At 42.2% G+C, this 22,381-nt stretch overlaps 1 protein-coding gene and 1 long non-coding RNA gene across 10 annotated transcripts in view; one reads left to right on the forward strand and one right to left on the reverse strand.

The window, feature by feature from the left end:
- Window positions 1–3,158, reverse strand: part of ZNF573 (zinc finger protein 573) — a 58,232-nt gene extending 55,074 nt beyond the window's left edge. For all 4 annotated transcript variants that reach the window (XM_015441730.3, XM_074023391.1, XM_005589048.4 and 1 more), the window contains exon 1: window positions 3,096–3,158. The gene's annotated coding sequence lies outside the window, so the exon portion shown is untranslated. The remainder of the gene's footprint in view (window positions 1–3,095) is intronic.
- A 55-nt stretch (window positions 3,159–3,213) lies between these two features.
- LOC102134030 (uncharacterized) overlaps window positions 3,214–22,381 on the forward strand; it is a 30,601-nt gene continuing 11,433 nt past the window's right edge. Inside the window, exons 1-3 of one of the 6 annotated variants that reach the window (XR_010583341.1) lie at window positions 3,214–3,575; window positions 8,716–10,769; window positions 11,637–14,368. This is a non-coding gene — a long non-coding RNA (uncharacterized lncRNA). Of the gene's footprint in view, window positions 3,576–8,715; window positions 14,369–22,381 lie in introns of those variants that run through there. The other 5 variants (XR_010583340.1, XR_001487208.3, XR_012427547.1 and 2 more) reach the window with 5 other exon arrangements.

Genomic DNA, 22,381 nt, shown 5'->3' on the forward strand with positions numbered 1-22,381 from the left:
ACAATGGTTTAACTTACAATTTTTAGACTTTAGGACGGTGTTAAAGTTATACTCATGCAGTATGTTCCTGGATTTCCAATGGAGTTAGGAGTTTATCTAGATGCAACCCCAGCAGAAGTTGAGGAGTGTCTGTACTTTAAATAATCTCTAGACTACCTATAATACCTTAAAAAATATAAATGGTATATAAGTAGTTGTTATCCTGTGTTGTTTAGGGAATAATGACAAGGAAAAAAGTCTGTACATGTTCAGAACAGACACAACCATCATAGGTAAGCCTAATTACACTTTCAGTCTGTGGTTGGTTGAATCCATAGATGTGGAACCCACAGAAACAAAGGGCTCATTGTATCACAACCTTAGGTAAATCTAACTCTTTTTTACTCTATGCTTGATCTTATGCAACTGGTATAGTCAAAGAAAAATGTGTGAGCCATGATGTGCCACCTCACTCCAGCCTGTGCAACAGAGAACCTGTTGCTATAAAAAACAAAGAGATATATATGCAGATTAGACTCATATTAAAATAGTCACAAACCAGAAGCAGGACATTAACACTGCCCAGCATTCCTATTCGATTTATTTTCTTCCTTCCTTCCTTCCTTTTCTTTCTTTCTTCCTCTTTCTTCCCCTTTCTTTCTCTCCCTTCCTTTCTTCTTGTTTCTCCTTTCTTTCTCTTTCTTTTTTCTTTCTCTCTCTCCTTCTCTCCCTTTCTCTTTTCTTTTTCTTTTCTTTCTTTCTTTCCCCTCTCTTTCTCTTTTTCTTTCTTTCTTTCCTTTCTTTCTTTCCTTCTTTCTTTCTCTCTCTCTCTCTCTCTCTCTTTCTCTCTTTCTTTCTTTCTTGGTTGAGACAGAGTCTTGCTCTGTCACCCAGGCTACAGTGCAGTGGTACAATCACAGCTCACTACAGTCTCAATCTCCTGGGCGTGATCACCGGATCCTCTTGCCTCAGCCTGCCACGTGGTTGGGACTACAGGTGTGCACCATCACTCCCAGCTAATTTTTTGATGTTTTTGTAGAGACAGGGTTTTACTTAGTTGCCTAGGCTGGTCTCAAATTCCTGAATCAAGTGATACTCCTACCGTAGCCTCCCAAAATGCTGGGATTCCAGGTATGAGCCATGGCACCCAGCTCCCATTCTATTTCGTTTCTTTTCTTTTTTTTTTTCTTTTCAATTGAGATGGAGTCTCACTCTGTCACCAGAACGAGGAGTGCAGTGGTTCAGTGTCGGCTCACTGCAACCTCCACCTCCCAGGTTCAAATGATTCTCCTGCCTCAGCCTGCTGAGTAGCTGGGATTACAGGCATGCACCTCCACCATGCCTGGCTAATTTTTGTATTTTTAGTAGAGACGGGGTTTACCATGTTGGTCAGGCTGGTTTCCAACTCTTGACCTCAAGTGATCTGCCCTCCTCTGCCTCCCAAAGTGCTGGGATTACAGGAGTGGCCACCACACCCAGCTCCATTCTATTTTCTTAATCATTTCCTTTTCTTACTCAGACTATCAATGAGAAAATCTTGGCTGACAGTGAAACCGCATGTTAGAAAGTTAGGCCTCAACAATATAAATATGCTAAATGAAAAGCATTATACTCTTACAACCTTAAAAGAATAAGTCACCCCTTTGTCTCAAACTACATCAGTAACAGCAACAATAATCGTAAAGAGAGGAAGATTGCTGTCCTTGATGCTAAACTGAATTTTTAGGTTCTCTTTACCATATGAGAATACATGGAAGAATCTGAATGATATGCTAAATGAATATGAGATTTTTTTTTTTTTTTTTTTGAGAGTCTTGCTCTGTAGCCCAGGCTGGAGTGCAGTGGCAAGATGTCGGCTCACTGCAACCTCCGCCTCCTGGGCTCTCCTTCCTCAGCCTCCCGAGTAGCTGGGATTACAACCGTGCACCATCATGCCAGACTAATTTTTGTATTTTTAGTAGTGATGGGGTTTCGTCATGTTGGCCAGCCTGGTCTCGAATTCCTGACCTCAAGTGATCCGCCCGCCTTGGCCTCCCAAAATGCTGCGATTACAGGCATGAGCCACCACACTCGGCAGAATATAAGAACGTTAATGAGATTCAGCTCAATGGCTCCCAAAATCTACTGGGAAAAAAGCAGATTGGTATTAGGACATTCAGACACATTTCAGACAAAGGGAAGCATGCCCTAAAACCAGTAATCTTAGGAAAGAAAAAAGCTAACTAGCCTAAACATTGATTTTTAGACGTGAAAGAATTTTTTTCCTCCTCATCAGAGTCCTTTTGAGTAATAGCAGGACCAAGGAGGGGGAAAAGAATCATGAGTTACCAGGTCCTTCCTTGAAGCACGGAATGCCTCGTAACACAATACCCTCCACACCTTCCCTGTTCACACACTTTAACACATGGAGGTAGGAGGGAGGCTGGAATCTGGGTATGAGTTCACAGCAGGTTCCTGGGGTCAGAGCTCTGGGAAAGACGAGGTTCTGAGACAAGTAGCTCGCTCTCAGAGTTCACAAAGAAATAACCTCCCAGGCGTTTCCAATCTCACAGCAAGTCAATGCCTTCTTGCTGGAAAACTTCATTTAGAGTTCAGTATCCAATTTCCCTCTTGCAGACATTTTTTGTGTGTGTGTCAGCCGCAAGCAGCTGTGAGGAGAGAGGGGAGAAGACGCATCCAGGAACCTACAGCCACGACTCAAAGTGACACCGCAGTGCCACCGCAATCAACGTACATGAAAAGGACAAGCACCTCACATCCCCGTCACGCAAGCACAGCCACTCACTCACCTGTCACAGCCTCACAACCGCACCCACCGTCAAGGAGGCACATCACAGCCTCTCACACGCACAGTTTCTCTCTCACACACTCTCAAACATTCTCCATCTGACATATACAACATTCTCTCACGTGCGCACTCAAATACCCTCCTCCGCTGTTCATGCACCCACGGGCCTGAGATTCCGATAACAACTGGTCATCCAACTACAGGCTTCCACGGTTTAAGCGCTTCCTCCACCACCCCGGCCGGTTTAGGTTGGGCTCCAGTGTAACTTGATTGCCCAGAGCTCTGCCTGCGAGTACCCTGTGCCCATCCTGAAATGAGTTCAACTCACCTTGCAAAAGAACCACGCGAAAACGGAAAGGAAGCCATAGATTGGGTGTTCCCGTTGCCCTCTGGGAAATGTAGTTTAAGCCTAAAGATCCATGACGGCGGTGGCTTGTGGGAAAAGTGTCTCGGAACCCCAAATCCCGGTTAGATTGCAGGCACCGTCGGACGCTGGCTCCCGGAGGGTTTAATCTTCCCTCTACCCGGAGTGCGCAGACACAGAGACTTACTGCGCTGGCGAAGATAGCTGAGGCGAAGCCATGTTCGACTTGTCCTCGGAGTCCTGAGGGTTTCAGTGACCACAGAAGGCTGAGAAGGGGAATCCGAACTCGGAGCTGCCGGAAGCCTCGGGCTGGTTGAGTGTAGAGCCGGTCGGGGAGGGGGTTCAAGGTGTGGCCGCGAGGGCGAGCGTGGGGGATCGGGTATGAGCTCCCGAGGGCGGGGACTCTGCTCTGTGTCCCCTGAGGAGGTCCAGCCTTGTTATAAGGTATGAGAAAAGTAACTTTTAAAGAATGGACAAATATTAATTTTATGTTTTATATACTGATAGAGTACAATATGCTGTTTTGATCTATGTTTACAATGTGAAATGATTAAGTCAAGCTAATTAAATCTGTCACCTCACTTTTTTGTGGTGAAAACATTTAAAATCTACTCTTTGAGCAATTTTGAAACATACAACACATTATTTATGTAGTTGCTATTCTGTGCAATAGATTACTAAAGTTTGTTCCTGCTAACTAACTGAAATTTTGTACTCCTTTAATTAATATCTCCCTTTCCCCCATTTTTCAGTCTCTGGTAAACACTATTCTCTGCCTCTTAAGAGTTAGACTTTTTTAGATTCCACAAATACCACTTATGTGATATTTGTATTTGTCTTTCTGTTCCTGGCTTCTCTCACTTAGCATAATGTCCTCTTGGTTTATCCATGTTGTCACAGATGACAGAATTTTCCTCGTTTTATTTTTATTTTTTATTTATTTTCTAAAAATCTATCTTTTATTTGTTTTTTAAAAACTCCATCTTGAGACGGAGTTTCACTCTTGTCGCCCGGGCTGGAATGCAGTGGCACAGTCTCAGCTCACTGCAACCTCTGCCTGCCCAGTCCAAGCAATTCTTGTGTCTCAGCCTCCCAAGTATCTGGGATTATAGGCATGCGCCCCTACATCGGCTAATTTTTGTATTTTCAGTAGAGACAGGGTTTCACCATGTTGATCTGGCTGGTCTCGAACTCCTGACCTCAGGTGATCCACTCACCTTGGCCTCTCAAAGTGCTGTGTTTACAGGTGTGAGCCACTGTGCCCGGCCAATTTTCCTCTTTTTAAAAAGTGAATAGTATTCCTTTATATATACATATATATGTATATGACATTATATATATAATATGTAACATTCTCTTCATCCATTTATAACATGCTGGACACCTAGGTTGCTTCCATATCCAATGCAGAATAATGCTGCAGTGAATATGGTAGTGCAGTTCTCTCTTCAGCATGCTGATTTCAATTCCTTTAGCTATACACCCACAGGTGGGATTGCTGGAACATAGAGTAATTCTATTTTTAGTTTCTGATGAATCGCCATATTATTTTCCATAATGGCTGTATTAATATACATTGGGAAATGTACTTACTTTTGATGCTGTTGGGAATGGACTGGTTTATTCAATAAATTGTGTTAGGTACATTGACTAATTAGTGGGTAGAAGTGAAGTTATATTTACTTAATTCTTTAAGGCATAGTCAAAACAGACTGAATAATTAAATGTAAAAATGATCTGGAGAAAATGTTTTTGGCTTTTTTTTGAGATGGAGTCTCGCTCTGTTGACCAGGCTGGAGTGCAGTCGTGCGATCTCGGCTCACTGCAACCTCTGTCTCCCGGGTTTGAGTGCTTCTCCTGCCTCAGCCTCCCAAGTAGCTGGGATTACAGGCCTGTGCCACCGCACCTGGCTAATTGTATATGTTTTAAAATATCGAGTTAGGAATAGATTTTCTAAGCTAAATTGACGTGAAATGCTAAGGAAATAGTGAGATTTAACTTGATAATTATGTGTCTGAATGAATCAGCCAATTAATAAAATTAAAACAGGCCAGGGGCTGTGTTGCATGCCTGTCATCCCAGTACTTTGGGAGGCCAAGACAGGCAGATCGCTTGAGTCCAGGAGTTTGAGACCAGCCTGAGCAACACATCAAAACACTGTCTCTACAAAATACAAAAATTAGCCAGGCGGGGTAGCATATGCCTGTAGTCCCCACTACTTGGGAGGCTGAGGCAGGAGGATCACCTGAGCCCAGGGAAGTGGAGGCTGCAGTGAGCTGTGATCCTGCCACTGCACTTCCAGCCTGGGCGACAGAGTGAGACCCTGTCCCAAAGAAACTAAAATAAAATGAAATGAAAACAAATACAAGACAAAAATGGATCGACTTAACACACAGTATGATGAACAGACATAGATAACAATACTGATCCAGTGTGTTTCTGTTATCAAACTCTTGGTCACTAGTCTAAAGGAAATGGGAATGGTGACTATAAATTCACAACCATTTACAACATTAGAAATACAAATTATCATCAGATATATCAGACTCGCAATTACTTGCCCTTTTAAAAATTCATCCTGCTCTCCATAATTAAGAAAATATTCATAACTCTTTTTTGCCCTTAACTTAGCCCTTTGTGGCTCCTGAATCTCTGAATTTGTGTTCACATCTTAAGACTCTTTTTGTAATTATTTACTGTAGCTTTTTGTCTTCAGTTGAGACATCACCTATATTCTCTTTACACTTTTCCACAAATGACTCCATTTTTTCATAAGCATCATTGATGAGTTCCATGTATGTGATGATAGTGTAATGATAAATTACCAATGTGGTTTCCCTCCAGTCTTGTTCATTATTCAAGTGACTCTCCTTGGTTTAGCAACAGGTCAGGAGGTATCTATGACATTTTGTTCAGGTTAAGCAGTAAGAAGAAAACAAAATCTACATTATCTTTTTCATATTTTAAACACAAGCCAACAAATAATTTGGAAGGACCCGTGATTAGACAGTGAGGATTTTATGCTCCCTCAAGAGTAATTGAGATTGTTTAATTGTATGGAGGAATGAACACATCTCAAAGGGAAGCAAGAAGATACAATATTTAGATCACAGAATCATTAGGAAGTGGCTTTGCACCGTGGCTACACCACTGTACACAGGAAATATCGGCACCGTGGCACACACCTGTAATCCCAGCACTTTGGGAGGCTGGGGCAGGTGGATGACCTGAGGTCAGGAGTTTAAGACCAGCCTGACGAACATGGTGAAACCCCATCTCTACTAAATACAAAAAATTAGCTGGGTGTGGTGGCACACACCTGTAATCCCAGCTACTTCGGAGGCTGAGGCAGGAGAATCGCTTGAACCTGGGAGGCGGAGGTTGCAGTGAGCTGAGATGGTGCCATTGCACTCCAGCCCGGGCAACAAGAGTGAAACTCTGTCTCAAAAAAAAAAAATCACTGCCACAAACTTTTTCACATAGGATGATGAAGGATTCCAGAGCCCCTGCTACCTCTAGGGGCTCCTCCCCCTGCCATACCACACATATATCTTGACAGGGCCTGTTACAGAGAAGAAAAGGCCCAGTAAATTAATATCACAATCATTGACACATACCCACCAGAAAACTCAAAGTAAAATTTTGACAAAATTAAGTGTCAGCAAGAATGCAAAGATTTGGGAATTATGAGACATTGTAAGACTGTCAGTTGGTGTGTTAACTTTGGGATGAAACCAATAATACCTAGTAAAGCTGAAGATACGTTTACCCTGTAACCTATGGTTTTACCTCTTGCTTTATACCATACATAAATACACACTAATGGTAACCAAATAGAAATACAAAAATACAACAGCATCATTTATAACTTACAAAAATGAACACAACCCACATGTCCACCAACCATGAAGGGATACAAACTGGTGTACTCTTTGTTTGTTTGTTTGTTTGTTTGTTTTTTGAGACTGAGTCTCACTCTGTTGCCCAGGCTGGAGTGCAGTGGCGCGATCTCAGCTCACTGCAACCTCCACCTCCCAGGTTCAAGTGATTCTCCTGCCTCAGCCTCCCGAGTAGCTGGGATTAAAGGTGTGCACCATCACTCCTGACTAATTTTTGGTTTTTTGTTTCTTTGTTTGCTTTGAGACGGAGTCTCACTCTGTTGCCCAGGCTGGAGTGCAGTGGTGCAATCTTGGCTTGCTGCAGCCTCCGCCTCCTGGGTTCAAGCGATTCTCCTGCCTCAGCCTCCCAAGTAGCTGGGACTACAGGTCCAGCTAATTTTTTGTATTTTTAGTAGAGATGGTGTTTCACCACTTTAGCCAGGATGGTCTCGATCTCCTGACCTCATGATCCGCCCGCCTCAGCCTCCCAAAGTGCTGGGATTACAGGCATGAGCCACCACACCTAGCTGGTGTACTGTTTTAATAGAATGCAGAACCGATGCTAGATGTGAATATTAAATACTTAATATTGAATAATAGAAGCCAGATACAGCAGGATACAGACTATTACTCCAATTATGTAAGAGGAAAACCAGGCAAAATCAGACTATACTTTAGGCATATAAAAATACATAATAAGGCCATGATTCATGCTAAATGAGTAGATTTTAGCTTCCCTTGCCACACGCAAAAAATGTGGGTATCTGTGAGATGATAGAGATGTTAATTAGTTTCACTTTATACTATGTATATGTATCCTATAACATAATGTTGTGTATCTTAAATATACACAATAAAATACTTAAAAAAAGAAAAAATTTTGACCAGATGTGGTGGCTCATGCCTGTAATCCCAGCACTTTGGGAGGCTGAGGGATGAGGATTGCTTGAGCCCAGGAGTTCAAGAACAGCCTGGGCAACATAGTGAGACCTTATCAAAAAAGAAAAGGAGGCCAGGTGTGGTGACTCATGCCTATAATCTCAGCACTTTGAGAGGCCGAGGCGGGCAGATCACAAGGTCAGGTGTTTGAGACCAGCCTGGCCAACATGGTGAAACCTCATCTTTACTAAAGATACAAAACATCTTTACAAAAAGATACAAAACATTAGCCAGGCATGGTGGCTCACACCTGTAACCCCAGCTATTCAGAAGACTGAGGCAGGAGAATTGCTTGAACCCAGGAGGCGGTGGTCGTGCCTCGTGAGCCGAGATCGTGCCATTGCACCCCAGCCTGGGCAATAGGGCAAGACTCTGTCTCAAAAAAAAAAAAAAAAAAAGAAAACAAAATTATGAAAGGATGCCCAACAGAATTAAAATGTTGACTCTAAAGTGAGCTACTGAATGACGGGGATGCATGAGAGAAAATGTTACTTAACATTTTTATACCTATTGAATTGAATCGTATGTATGCATTATAAATTTAAATGTGCAATAATGCAGATAACTCAAATGTGGGTATGCTTTGATTAGGACTTTGCATTTCCCATTTGCTCAACTTCCTTATGATTGTAGATGCATATGAATAGAAATACAAAATTTAAGGAGACACAGGACTTCTGATAGCCCTTTTTTCTTTCCACATTTTGTGTCTCTGGCTGTAGTTTGCTATATGTGCCCCTATGGCTAATGAGCAAAATGTTTTTCAGATGGATACCTGTGACCAAGCATTGCAAGTTAAAGATATTTCTGAATCTTGGACCTCTTAGTTCCTGTGAAGCCTGCCAATGCATAATAAAGCAGAGAGGAATGTAAAAGGTTGCTGCATCGATAATCAATTTCTGGTGAGCAGTAATTACAGGTAATGTAAAATGAGACAATTATTGCTTTTCATCATATCTTAAAAGAACTCCTACAGTCGATGATTTTGAACAAAACACCTAAGTTCACTCTCCTCTTTTCTATAATGAAAAGACATTATCCAGTAGAAGTTCAAGAGTAAAATCTGAAGGCAGCTTATCTGACCTGGCCACATGGCCTTGCCACTTATTCAACATAACTTTCTACACACTAACCTCTCCAGACCTCAGATCTTCAACTCTCTAAAATGGAAACATAGTGGTATTTACCTCTAGAACTGCAGCTGAACTGAGCATTTTAGGGAAGGAACAAACACACACATGATAGATATAGTCAGATTATGAACCTAGTGTAGCCCAGAATACAGAAATTTCTCAGTAATAGAGATCCTCAAGAGAAAAATCACATGTAGCCTATCTCAGTGGCCTTTCATGTGGCAAATGAAAAGTGAAAGTCCATAATGAGAAAGACATGGGCAGCCAGTGACACCATCCATTCAATGTAGACTCTCAACATACTTGACAGTCGTTACCTGTTATACCCCAACCCAAACCATACATAAACCTCAAGCCTCAGTCAGAAATATTTATGGACAACCAGGTATATTATTCTGTGTTTCCAGTCAAAACTCAGGTAGACCACATTTTATGTGACAGGAGAAGGCACAGTTGATGCCCAGTTAACCCTGAGATCATCTCTGCCTGCAGCTTCCTATCATCATAGCAAGCTCTTTCCCTGCAGTGCATTGTCTGTATCTGCCCTTTGCTATATAGGTAGCAAAAATAAGCATCTGAAAAGATGCTTAACTAGGGAATTCACTGTGTCACTAGGGAATTCAAAATTCAAAAATTCACATTCAGTATGTCACTAGGGAATTCAAATTAAAACAACGATGAGACACCACTACACATCTATTAGACTAGCTCAAATCCAAACACTGACACCACCAAATGCTGGTGAGGATATGGAGCAACAGGAACTCTCATTGATTGCCGCTGGGAATGCAAAATGGTACAGCCACTGTGGAAGGCAGTTTTGCAAATTCCTGCAAAACTAAACATATGCTTACCATATGATCTGACGATTGCATTCTTTGGTATATACCCAAATGAGTTGAAAACTTATATCCACTCAAATCCTCCACACGAATGTTTATAGCAGCTTATACATAACCAACAAAGATTGGAAGTAACCAAGATATCCTACAATAGGGAAATGGATAAACTCTGAAATATTCATACAATGGAATATTTTTCAGGAATAAAAAGAAATGAACTACCAAGGCATGAAAAGACATGGAGGAATCTTAAACATGTATTTCTAAATGAAAGAAGCTAATGCAAAAAGGCCACATAGTGTATAGTTCCAATTATATGCAATACTAGAAAAGGCAAAACTAGGCAGATGGTATTATAAAAGTTCAGAGGTTGTCAGAGGCTTGAGCAGAGGGAAGGATGAATAGGTGGAACACAGAGGATTTTTAGGGCAATGAAACTTCTCTGTGACCCTCTAATGGTGGATATATGTTCTTATGCATTTGTCAAAGCCCATAAATGGTACAACACAAGGAGTGAAGCTTAATATAAGCCATGAACTTAATAATATCCATATTGACTCATCAAGCATAACAAATGTACCACACTAACAAGATGATAATAGAGGAAGTGTGTGTACTGTGGTGTGAGAGGGGATAGTAGAGCTCAATATGCCCTCTGCTCTGTTTTTCTGTACACCTACAACTGTTCTAAAAATTAACTCAATTATTTATTTATCTTTTGGAGACAGGGTCTCGTGCTGTCACTCAGGCTGGAGTGCAGTGGTGCAATCACAGCTCACTGCAGCCCCAACCTCCAGGGCTCAATCAATCCTCCCACCTCAGCCTCCTGAGTAGCTGGGACCACAGGTATGTGCCACCATGCCCGGCACATTTCGTAGGCATCTGAAAAGATGTTCAACACCATATGTCACTAGGGAATTCAGATTAAATCAACGATGAGATACCATTACACATCTATTAGACTGGCTTGAATCCAAATGCCAACAACACCAAATGCTGGTGAAGATATGGAGAGACAGGAACTCTGATCTATTGCTGCTGGGAATGCAAAATGGTACAGCCACTGTGGAAGGCAGTTTTGCAAGTTCCTGCCAGGCTAAACATATGCTTACCATACTATCCAGCAAAAAAAAAAAATAAGAATTTAGAATATATTTTATATACTTAAAAATACATATTTAAAGAAATATATATTTTCTATATATTTTTAAAATAATGTTTTAAATTTTTTTGTAGAGACAGGGTCTCCCTATGTTGCCCAGCGTGCAGAATCTATTAATTTTAAAAATGTTTTAAACTCTTGAGCAAGGAATTATTTGAAGAGTGAAAAATCAAATGATAGAATATTGATTGGTAAATTGCAAATGTTGAATATTAAATAATTTGGATTAATTTTAAATTCCAAAAAGCGAAACTTTAAAAAATATTTTTAAAATTTCCTAATCCCATGTCAATGCATGTTCAACATATTCAGAAGCCGATTTCAGAGAAGAAATAAGCGGTTGACAAGTTCTTAGGTTTTGACTTCGTTTGTTGACTATTTGTATTTGTGAATGGAGAAGTTTAGATTTTGTTCCTTTCTTCTTAGGGTATTGACTAATAATTTTATTAAGCCAGAGAGACAGTAAATTATAATTATTACCTGCTTGTCCATTTTATCTGTTATAAATCTCTCCTCCAAATTCACTTATCTAAAGTTTTTGGTTCTTTTAGCTGCGTGCAGTGTCTCATGCCTGTAATCCCAGCACTTTGGGAGGCTGAAGCAGGAGGATCACTTGAGGTCAGGAGTTCGAGACCAACCTGGGCAACATGGAAAAACCCTGTGCCTACTAAACATACAAAAATTAGGCTGCCAGGCATGGTGGCTCACGCCTGTAATCCCAGCACTTTGGGAGGCCGAGGCAGGCAGATCGCCTGAGGTTGCGAGTTTGAGACCAGCCTGACCAACATGGAGCAACCCCATCTCTACTAAAAATACAAAATTATACAGGCGTGGTGGCACATGCCTGTAATCCTAGCTAGTTGGGGGGCAGAGGCAGGAGAATAGCTTGAACCCAGGAGGCAGAGGTTGCGATGAGCTGAGATCGTGCCATTGCTCTCCAGCCTGGGCAACAGGAGCAAAACTCTGTCTCAAAAAAAAAAAAAAAATAGCTGGGCATGGTGGCGCATGCCTGTAGTCCCAGCTACTCGGGAGGCTGAGGCAGGAGAATCCCTTGAGCCTAGGAGGCGGAGGTTACAGTGAGCTGAGATTGCACCATTGTACTTCAGCCTGGGAAGAAAAAAGTTTTTTTTTAAACTCATTTTTTTTTTTTAAACCATTCAGATATATGGGATGTTTATAGATAACTACCAAGATAAATAATTACCATATCAAGATTCTAAATTTTAAAAACTATTTTTTCCCTTTGTTACGTTTAAGAAGCCTGTTCCAGGCCGGGGTGGTGGCTCATGCCTACAATCCCAGCACTTTGGGAAGCTGAGGCCAGGGGATGATGAGGTCAAGAGATCAAGACCATCCTGGTCAACATGGTGAAACCTTGTCTCTACTAAAAATATAAAAATTACCTGGGCGTGGTGGTGGGTGCCTGTAGTCCCAGCTACTAGGGAGGCTGAGGCAGGAGAATGGCTTGAACCAGGGAGTCGCAGGTGGCAGTGAGCCGAGATCACGCCACTGCACTCCAGCCTGGGACAGAGCGAGACTCGGTGTCAAAAAAAAGAAAAAAAGCCGGGCGTGGTGGCTCACGCCTGTAATCCCAGCATTTTGGGAGGCCAAGGCGGGCAGATCACTTGAGATCAGAAGTTCAAGACCAGCCTGGCAACATGGTGAAACTCTGTCTCTACTGAAAATACAAAAATTAGCTGGGTGTGATGGTATGCACCTGTAATCCCAGCCACTCACAAGGCTGAGGCAGGAGAACCGCTTGAACCCGGGAGGCAAAGGTTTCAGTGAGCCAAGATCATGCCACTGCACTCCAGCCTGGGTGACACAGTGACACTCCGTCTCGAAATAAATAAATAAGGGGGAAAAAAACAAATGTAAAAAACAAGTGAGTCTAAAAGTAGCAATGAATCATAATGCCTAAATTTGTGGGATTGGTGGGACGTGGTGGCTCCTGCCTGTCATCCCTGCACTTTGAGAGACCAAGGTGGGTGGATCACCTGAGGTCAGGAGTTCAAGACCAGCCTCACCAACATGGTGAAACCACGTCTCTACTGAAAATACAAAAATTAGCCGGGCGTGGTGGCAGACGCCTGTAGTCCCAGCTACTAGGGAGGCTGAGGCGGGAGAATGGCTTGAACATGGGAGGCGGAGGTTGCAGTGAGCCGAGATCACACCACCGCACCCCAGCCTGGGTGACAGAGTGAGACTCCCTCAAAAAAAAAAGTTTGTGGGACCAATTACAGTCCAGTCCAGGGGAGCACACACTGGCGACCAACATCTCCCCCTCAGGCACCTTCAGGGTCAAAAGAGTGCGCCTGGAACAGACTGGGAAACTCCAGCAGGCAAAGTAAGGTGCCAGGAATAAAGATACCGCCTGACACATTCTCCACTCTCCCCCCACCCACCCCTCTCCCCACCACGCTTCCATCTGGCTCCAACCCTGCCCTCTCCCCAGCAGCCTCAGATTGAAATCTTGCAAGGAAGACACCGATTCTCAAAGTCACAGGCTTAGGAATCTGAGCTACAAACAAAAATGAGGCCCTGCTTCCGCAACTCCCCTCTACTCCCCTCGGCACTGCTGCCCTGCACCTGCCCCTTCCTCCATAATTTGAACTGTCCTCCCAGAAGCTGGAGGGACGGCCGGCCTGTCAGGAACAGAGGACCAGCATGCGGCAAATGCCTGGGGTAGGTAGGAGCGACAGCGAGATTAGCGCAGGGATGTAAGAAACAAGTGGCTCTCGGACCAGAGAAGACTCTGCGGCAGACGGCACAGTAGACCTTCACAGATGCGTGCGCTGGACAGGAGCTCCCGTTACCGAAAGAATTGTCTGAGAAAGGCTCTGATCTGACCCGAAAGGCCCTTGGTTCCCACGGCAACGCCCTAGGGTCTGGCAGTAACAGGCTCTGTGCCGGGAATCTCTGGGTCTGGGGGGTCCCGCCTCCGCCAGCCTCTCACAGCCGAGGCACCTCCCATTGGCGCCTGATGGGTTAGGGAGGCTTTTCTTCCAGCTGTGACAGATCCAGCCTGAGGAGCGCTCCTGGGTCTGTCTTAGTTGTTTCTTCCCGCCCACCTGCCACTCAAAGCCACAACCCACTTGCACGCCACCGTGTGGACACCTTAAAGCGACCGTCTAGGTCTGAAACGCGCTGAGGGAATGGTCAGCTTCGCTCCCATTAGATGGCTTGGCCCAAAGGACCTAGCGACTGCCCGGACAAAAATTTCTTCCTACAAGCTGCATGTGTCTGTGGGCTCTAAGAGTCAAAACCAAACCCAAAAGAAAAAGCCAACCCACCCCCACTGCAAAACCAAAAACCACCACCAACCCACCTTTCACGTGAGGAGTCCTTGAGAAGGGCTTCTTCAGCCAGGACCAGGAAAGGGAATCTGTACACTTGGCGGGACCCAGAACACCCAGTGGCAGGGACCTGACCCACCACTGACACACAGATCAGGATGCCTCACCCTGAGAGATGACCCCACAAATCTGGCTCTCACAGATTGATTCCACACCCTCTCATCGATCCCACACACATCCCATCACTCACACCAGATTCCCTCATCACTGACCCTACATACGCACAATTGTTGATTCCATGGACCTCATCACTATCCCAAAGACCACCCATCACTAATCTACAGACCCTCCTCTGTCACCCCAGGGACCTCACAGATTCCCCATCCCTGATTCCAGGATCTATAGAACCTCATCTCTTATCCCACATACCTATTAGTAAGAGGATACATTCATGGAAGACTGTGTTGACCATTTTACACATCCATTGCATGTGTGTATGTGTGTGTGTGCTGATTAATGGCTTAGGTAAACTTTACCATTTTGATAGCCAACGCAGTTTTTCTTTTCTTTTTTCTTTTCTTTTTTTTTTTTTGAGATGGAATCTTGCTCTGTTGCCCAGGCTGGAGTGCAGTGGCGCAATCTTGGCTCACTGCAAGCTCTGCCTCTGAGGTTCACACCATTCTCCTGCCTAAGCCGCACGAGTAGTTGGGACTTCAGGCCGCCCGCCAGCATGCCTGGCTAATTTTTGCATTTTTAGTAGAGACGAGGTTTCACCTTGTTAACCAGGATGGTCTCGATCTCCTGACCTCATGATCTGCCCACCTCAGCCTCCCAAAGTGCTGGGATTACAGGCGTGAGCCACCGTGCCCGGCGGCCAACACAGTTTTTCAATGGCTTTTCTTTTTCCTTCTTTTTCTTGTACATCTTTAAAGACCTTACTCCAGTAAGTGTGGATTGCAAATTATTAATGCCTATGCCTTATTGAGTCCTTGTCATGCATATTTGTTATTAATCATAATTCACAATTCTTACAACTCAGAGACACCAAAGACTCACATAAGAAGAATGGCTGTGGGTTTTTGTTATTACTATTTTTTGGTTTCTGTAGATTATAAAAGTCATTCATTTGTATCAAGTCACTAAGTGTATATTTTGTTTTCTAAAAAAAATTGTAATTAAAAATATTTCTTAGAGAGGGTCTTGCTCTGTCACCCAGGCTGGAGTGCAGTGGTATAATCATGGCCACTGCAGCCTCAAGCTCCTGGACTCAAGCGATCCTCCCACCTCAGCCTCCCTACTGGCTGAGACCACAGGCATGCACCAATATGCCCACCTAATGAAAAAAAAATTTTTGTACAGATGGGGTTCTCACTATATTACAGAGACTGGTCTTGAACTCCTGGGCTCAACTGATCCTCCCACCTTGGCCTCCCAAAGTGTTGAGATTACAGGTGTGAGCCACTGCACCCAGGTGATAAAATCTTTAAAAGAGTAAAATACTTTGGGAATGAATGTAAACTAAATCTTGGGCCTGGCATGGTGGCCTATGCCTGTAATCCCAGCACTTTGGGAGGCCAAGGTGAGGGACTCACTTGAGGTCAGAAGTTCGAGACTAGCCTAGTCAATACGGTGAAATGCCGTCTTTACTAAAAATACAAAAATTAGCTGGGTGTGGTGGCGGGCGCCTGTAATCCCAGCCACTCAGGTTGCTGAGGCACAAGAATTGCTTCAGCACCCTAGGCAGAGGTTTCAGTGAGCTGAGATCCTGCCACTGCACTGTAGCCTGGGTGACAGAGGGAGACTGTCTCAAAAAAAGAAAAGAAGAAAAGAAGAAGAAGAAGGAGGAGGAGGAGGAAGAAGAAGAAGAAAAAGAAGAAGGAGGAGGAGGAGGAGGAGGAAGGAAGAAAAAAATAAGAAGGATTACACTATAGCATCATTAATAAGAAAGGGGACATATCTATAAATATGGAGAAAAATTTTAATTATAAAATAATACTTGTTTGTTCCTCTATATTTAGAAATCTAGAGAGACTATTTTCCTAGAAAAATGTAATTTATCAAAATTGACTTAAGATGATATTGGAGATTTTTTAAACTAAAATATATATATTTTTGTAATCAAAGGAAAGGAACCTCTTCATTTTAAAAGCAGCACTTGGCCGGGCATGGTGGTTCACACCTGTAATCTCAGCACTTTGGGAGCCTGAGACAGTTGGATCACTTGAGGCCAAGAGTTCGAGACCACGCTGGCCAATATGGTGAAACCCCATCCCTACTAAAAATACAAAAAAAAAAAAAAATTAGCCAGGTGTGGTGGCTACTGGGGAAGCTGAGGTGGGAGGATCACTTGAATCTGGGAGAGGGGAGGCAGATCGCCCCACTGCACTCTCACCTGGGTGACATAGCAAGACTCAAAAAAAATAAAAAGCAACACTTATACTATGGTACATCCTCAGGTAAGACGTAAAGAAGGAAATTATTTCTAATGAAAATTTCCAGCTCATTGAAGCATGGATTAGATGAGTATAACAAATCTCTGTAAGAATACCTCCTAAAAATCAAAAGCAAAATTAGTTTCCCTTGAGAAACTAATTATAGAAAATATATATACATTACCAAGTGAACTAAGGATCTACCCAAAGAACTATGAAATTAAAAATAATTAATCTAGAACAGCGATCCCCAACCGTTTTGGCACCAGGGACCAGCTTCGTGGCAGACAGTTTTTCCACGGGCTGGGGGAGGGGGTGAGATGATTCAAGCGCGTTACGTTTATCATTAGATTCTCAAAGAGTGAGCAGCCGAGAACCCCTGCATGCTCAGTTCACAGTAGGGCTCACGCTCCTATAAGAATCTAATGCTACTACTGATCTGACAGGGAGGCAGAGCTCAGCTTCCTTCACTGGCTCCTGCTCAGTGCAGCTGGGTTCCTAACTGGGTTCCAATATCAGTCAGTGGCGTGGGGGTTGGGGACCCCTGACATAGAATATCCAGGACTTAACTATTCTGATTTAATTATAAATCTTGATGAATAACAAAATTATTGATCTAACTCTGGTGCTTTCAAGATTAGAAGTCAGCAATCAATTGCTTATGGACCAACCACTGGTTTTGTAAATGAAATTTTATTGGGACACAGCAATACTCATTTGTTTACTCATTTCTTTCCCACTTCAGTAGCACGTATGAGTAGTTGTAAAATATGACCCAAAGCCTAAATTAGTTACTGTTTAGCCCTTTACTGTTGGCCCTTTAAGAAAGAGAGTGCCAACTTGTGGTCTAGAGTTATTACTTCTTCTAATATTTATTTGATTTTATGAAGGGTTGTTTCACACATAATTGATTTTTTCAATACTGAAAAACACCTTTTTCCCCACATTTTACCATTTTCTAAATCAGGATGCTACTTACAGTTGATAACTACTTTCAAGCACTTCCAGCTAGATGACCACTCTAAAATAATCATTAGATATACCTTCCACTGTATTTTCTGGCAATCTCAAGGAAGTGCCAGCGTCGAAGAATATTAGTTTTAATGAAATTTGTGCATTTTTGCACAATTAGAATTCAACCCAATGAAAGAATCAAGAATCAATACCTTTTAAATAAGAATGATTAAAGAAAATCACAAGTTACACATTGTCAAATCACCATCCATTATGTCAGTGTGATTATCCATTATAATTTACATTTCTATGTCCATTTTTTTTTTTAACTTTTAAGCTCAGGGGTACATGTGCAGGTTACACAGGTGAACTTGTGTCATGGGGGTTGTACAGATTATTTCATCACCCAGGTATTAAACCTAGTACCCATTAGTTATTTTGCCTGATCCTCTCCCTCCTCCCACCCTCCAACTTCCAATGGGCTGCAGTGTCCGTTGTTCCCCTCTATCCATCCATGTGTTCTCATCAATTAGGCCCCACTTATAAGTGAGAACATGTGGTATTTGGTTTTCTGTTCCTGCATTAGTTTGCTAAAGATAATGACCTCCAGCTCCAGCCATGCCCCTGCAAAGGACATGAGCTTGTTCTTTTTTATGACTGCAACTATGTCCATTTCTTGCATATAGGGAATCCAATATCCTATTCATTTATTCTCAGTTTTATAGTTAACACTTTTTTTCCCATACAAAGTTAAGTTTTACAATAAAATCTAACACAAGACAGAATAATGAGTTCTGTAATAAAATAAGCCATTGCAATAGGTTGCTATTCCTCCAGCTAACTATATATGCATGTTAAATGTAAGGATATACCTTTACCCAACATTTTTGAAATTATGCTACCAGGAACACCATTAGTACTTGATGGTACTTTTATTAAGGCTTCTTTGCTTAAACAAGTTTATGAAGTACTGAATATTAAATCTCTGTCTTGGAACAATGAAAAGCTCATTATCAATCATACAAAGGAATAATGAGCCGTGGCATAAAGAACATTTTAAAATGTTACCATGGAACCCGCATTCCTAATACCTGTAAACATCTTTGGGAAAAGTTGCCAGATCCAAAGCGAGTGACTCTAGGGTTGGAATTTTCAGACATTTCCTGTGATTAGCCATGAGTCCATGACAGCGCACATCATGACCTGTAATTAGCTTCTTTTATCTGAACGTAGAGCTGCTATTTTTCTACAAAATGAAAACTCTTTCAGCCTAATCTTTCTATAAATATACTTCAGTGTATTTAAATCTTTTTTGCTTTTGCAGTTGACAATTATGCAGTTGCTTACAATTTTCACTATTATATAAAGAGTAATGAGCTTTGCTTCTGTTTTCTAGTGTACATGTGAACAGTAGTCTCTAATTGCTGAGGCATAGGCTGTAAACATTTTCAGCATTGGTGCATATAGCCAACTTCTTCAGTTTTGAAATATCTGACAGCTCAGTCAAAACTGAAGTGGGTGCTATACTTCTCCCGGTATATGTTTTAGTTTTTATTTTTCTAATCGCTAGTGAATTGAGTGTTTTCCACAGATTTTTACTTGACAATTATTAATTATGATTTTTCCTAGTTGTGCTTTTTGCCTGCTTATTCATTTGTTTTCCTACTGATAAATAAGTGTTTTAAAAAATCATATTCTGGCCGGGCGCAGTGGCTCAAGCCTGTAATCCCAGCACTTTGGGAGGCCGAGACGGGCGGATCACGAGGTCAGGAGATCGAGACCATCCTGGCTGACACGGTGAAACCCCGTCTCTACTAAAAAATACAAAAAAACTAGCCGGGCGAGGTGGCGGGCGCCTGTAGTCCCAGCTACTCGGGAGGCTGAGGCAGGAGAATGGCGTGAACTCGGGAGGCGGAGCTTGCAGTGAGCCAAGATCACGCCACTGCACTCCAGCCTGGGCGGCAGAGCGAGACTCTGTCTCAAAAAAAAAAAAAAAAAAAAAATCATATTCAGGATCCAAATTATTTGTTTGTTTTATAGGATGTCTTCATTTTTTCCAAACTGATGATTTATGCTGTTTTTTGTGTTCAGTATCCCCAATGCCAACAATTTAAATGTCAATTTAGTCAGTTTTCACTCTTATCAAATATTCTTATTATTTTTATTCATAATTTTATTGTACTCTGGTTTTCTAAATATCAGTCAAATTATCTGCAAGTTAAAATGAAAATGCCTTTTCTAATATTTATATAGATTTCTTTAATTGAAATAGCTTTAGTTATCTCATATATTGGGAGTGATACCAGGCTTTGAGTCTTTTCCTTCAATTTAATGGAAATTACATCAGCAGTTCACATTAATCTAATGTTTCTTTTTGGTTGTGGGTGAATCATCTGTGTTGTATGTAAGTAGCTTCCTATGTTAGAAATGCCTCATTTTTTCTTTTCTTTTTTTTTCTACTACCCACTCATCTGTTACTCTTTTTTTAAATGCCATTTTATTATCTGTTGCTATAGTCATATACTATTCCTCTTTAATTTATTGATATATTAATTGATATATTTCTTGATTTTTAAACATCCCTGGAATAAACCCTGGTTGGCCAAGGTATATTATTATTTTGATACCTACTCAGTTTCATTAGTTAATATTTACTTAGAATGTTTACATCTACAGCCAGGTGCGGTGGCTCACGCCTGTAATCCCAGGCGTGGGAGGATTAATTCCAATTCTTCGAATCACTCATTCCTAAGGTTCATAATCCAACTGTTTAAATGTAAACTGTCTTGTTTTGTTATTAGGTAGTGCTGCATAACAAATTACCATAAATGGAGGAGGTTAAAAAACATACATTAATGGATTGGATTAATTGGATTAATTAATTCCTCCACCTTTGGGAGGCTGAGGTGGGTGGACCACGAGGTCAGGAGTTCAAGACTAGCCCAGTCAACATGGTGAAACCCTACCTCTACTAAAAATACAAAAATTAGCTGGGCATGGTGGCGGGCACCTGTAATCCCAGCTACTCAGGAGGCTGAGGCAGGAGAATCACTGGAACCTGGGAGGCGAAGGTTGCAGTAAGCTGAGATCACATCACTGTCATATCACTGCACTCCAGGCTGGGCGACAAAGTGAGATTCCATCTCAAAACAAACAAAAAAGAAGAAGAAGAAAGACTGTGGGATGGCAAGGAATGTAGTGCCGCATAACTCATTCAATGGGGCCATCAATCCCGTAAGTGTGAGGAACTGAATTACGCCAACAAGTACAAGAGCTTGGAAGAAAACCCTAAACTCCATAAAGGAACACAGCCTGGCTGATATCCTGATTGCAGCCTTGTGAGATCCTGAGCAGAGAACTCTTCCTCAGCCAAGTACAGACTCTAACCCATGAGAACTATGACATCATTAATGTATGTTTTTTAACCTCCTCCATTTGTGGTAATTTGTTATGCAGCAATACCTAATACCAAAACAAGAGAGTTTACATTTAAACAGATGGGTTATGAACCTTAGGAATGAGTGATTTGAAGAATTGGAATTAAGACTCCTGCATAACACTAGGTACTAAAATGGAAATAACTTCTTCCCTCCGTATTTACAAATTATGAGCCTTACTTGGGTTTGAGGTATGAACTTATTTGAGCTGCAAGGTACAGAAATATCAAACCAGGAATAAACAGAACTTCCCAACGACTGAAAATCATGGGGTACAAAGTGGGGAGGGGAATGGAAGGGAGAGGCATCACTTCAATTCCACTGAAATTTTCCACACAGGAAACTTCAGTTATCATGAGCTCACAGTCCAAAGTTAGGAAACAGTCCAGAAAACAATCCACTATGAGTAGACAACAATGGACAGAGCCAAATTTACACTTCTTCCTCTATCAGAAAATATTAATACTGCTTGGGGGTTATATTATAGCCCTTGTTAAAATATTAACGGACAACAGATATAACAAATATGAAGAAAGGGCCGGGCGCGGTGGCTCAAGCCTGTAATCCCAGCACTTTGGGAGGCCGAGACGGGCGGATCACGAGTTCAGGAAATCGAGGCCATCCTGGCTAACCCAGTGAAACCCCGTCTCTACTAAAAAAATACAAAAAACTAGCCAGGCGAGGTGGCGGCGCCTGTAGTCCCAGTTACTCGGGAGGCTGAGGCAGGAGAATGGCGTAAACCCGGGAGGCGGAGCTTGCAGTGAGCTGAGATCCGGCCACTGCACTCCAGCCTGGGCGACAGAGCGAGACGCCGTCTCAAAAAAAAAAAAAAAAATGAGGAAAGAAAATACTGTTGAAAGCACCAGAGAGGTTTGAAAAAGACGGGTTAGACCTTAAAGCACTTACCGGGTTTGGCACAGCGAAAGAAAATGAGTAATCTGACAACTAGGTCAGAGGAAATTAAAAGAGAAGTCAGATGGATAGGAAAACATGAGAGGCCAAGAAGCAACGTTGTTGAATGAGCAGTGGAAACCGAGATGTATTGTAATTGGATGCTAGAAGGAAATTATAGATGGAATGATGGAGAAGAAGTAAGCAAAACGTTAGCATTTGAGAATTTTCTTCTTTTTTTTTTTTTAAGAGACGGAGTCTGGCTCTGTTGCCCAGGCTGGAGTGC

Source organism: Macaca fascicularis, chromosome 19 (assembly GCF_037993035.2).
Source record: "Macaca fascicularis isolate 582-1 chromosome 19, T2T-MFA8v1.1".
In the NCBI taxonomy this organism is placed as follows: Eukaryota; Metazoa; Chordata; class Mammalia; order Primates; family Cercopithecidae; genus Macaca; species Macaca fascicularis.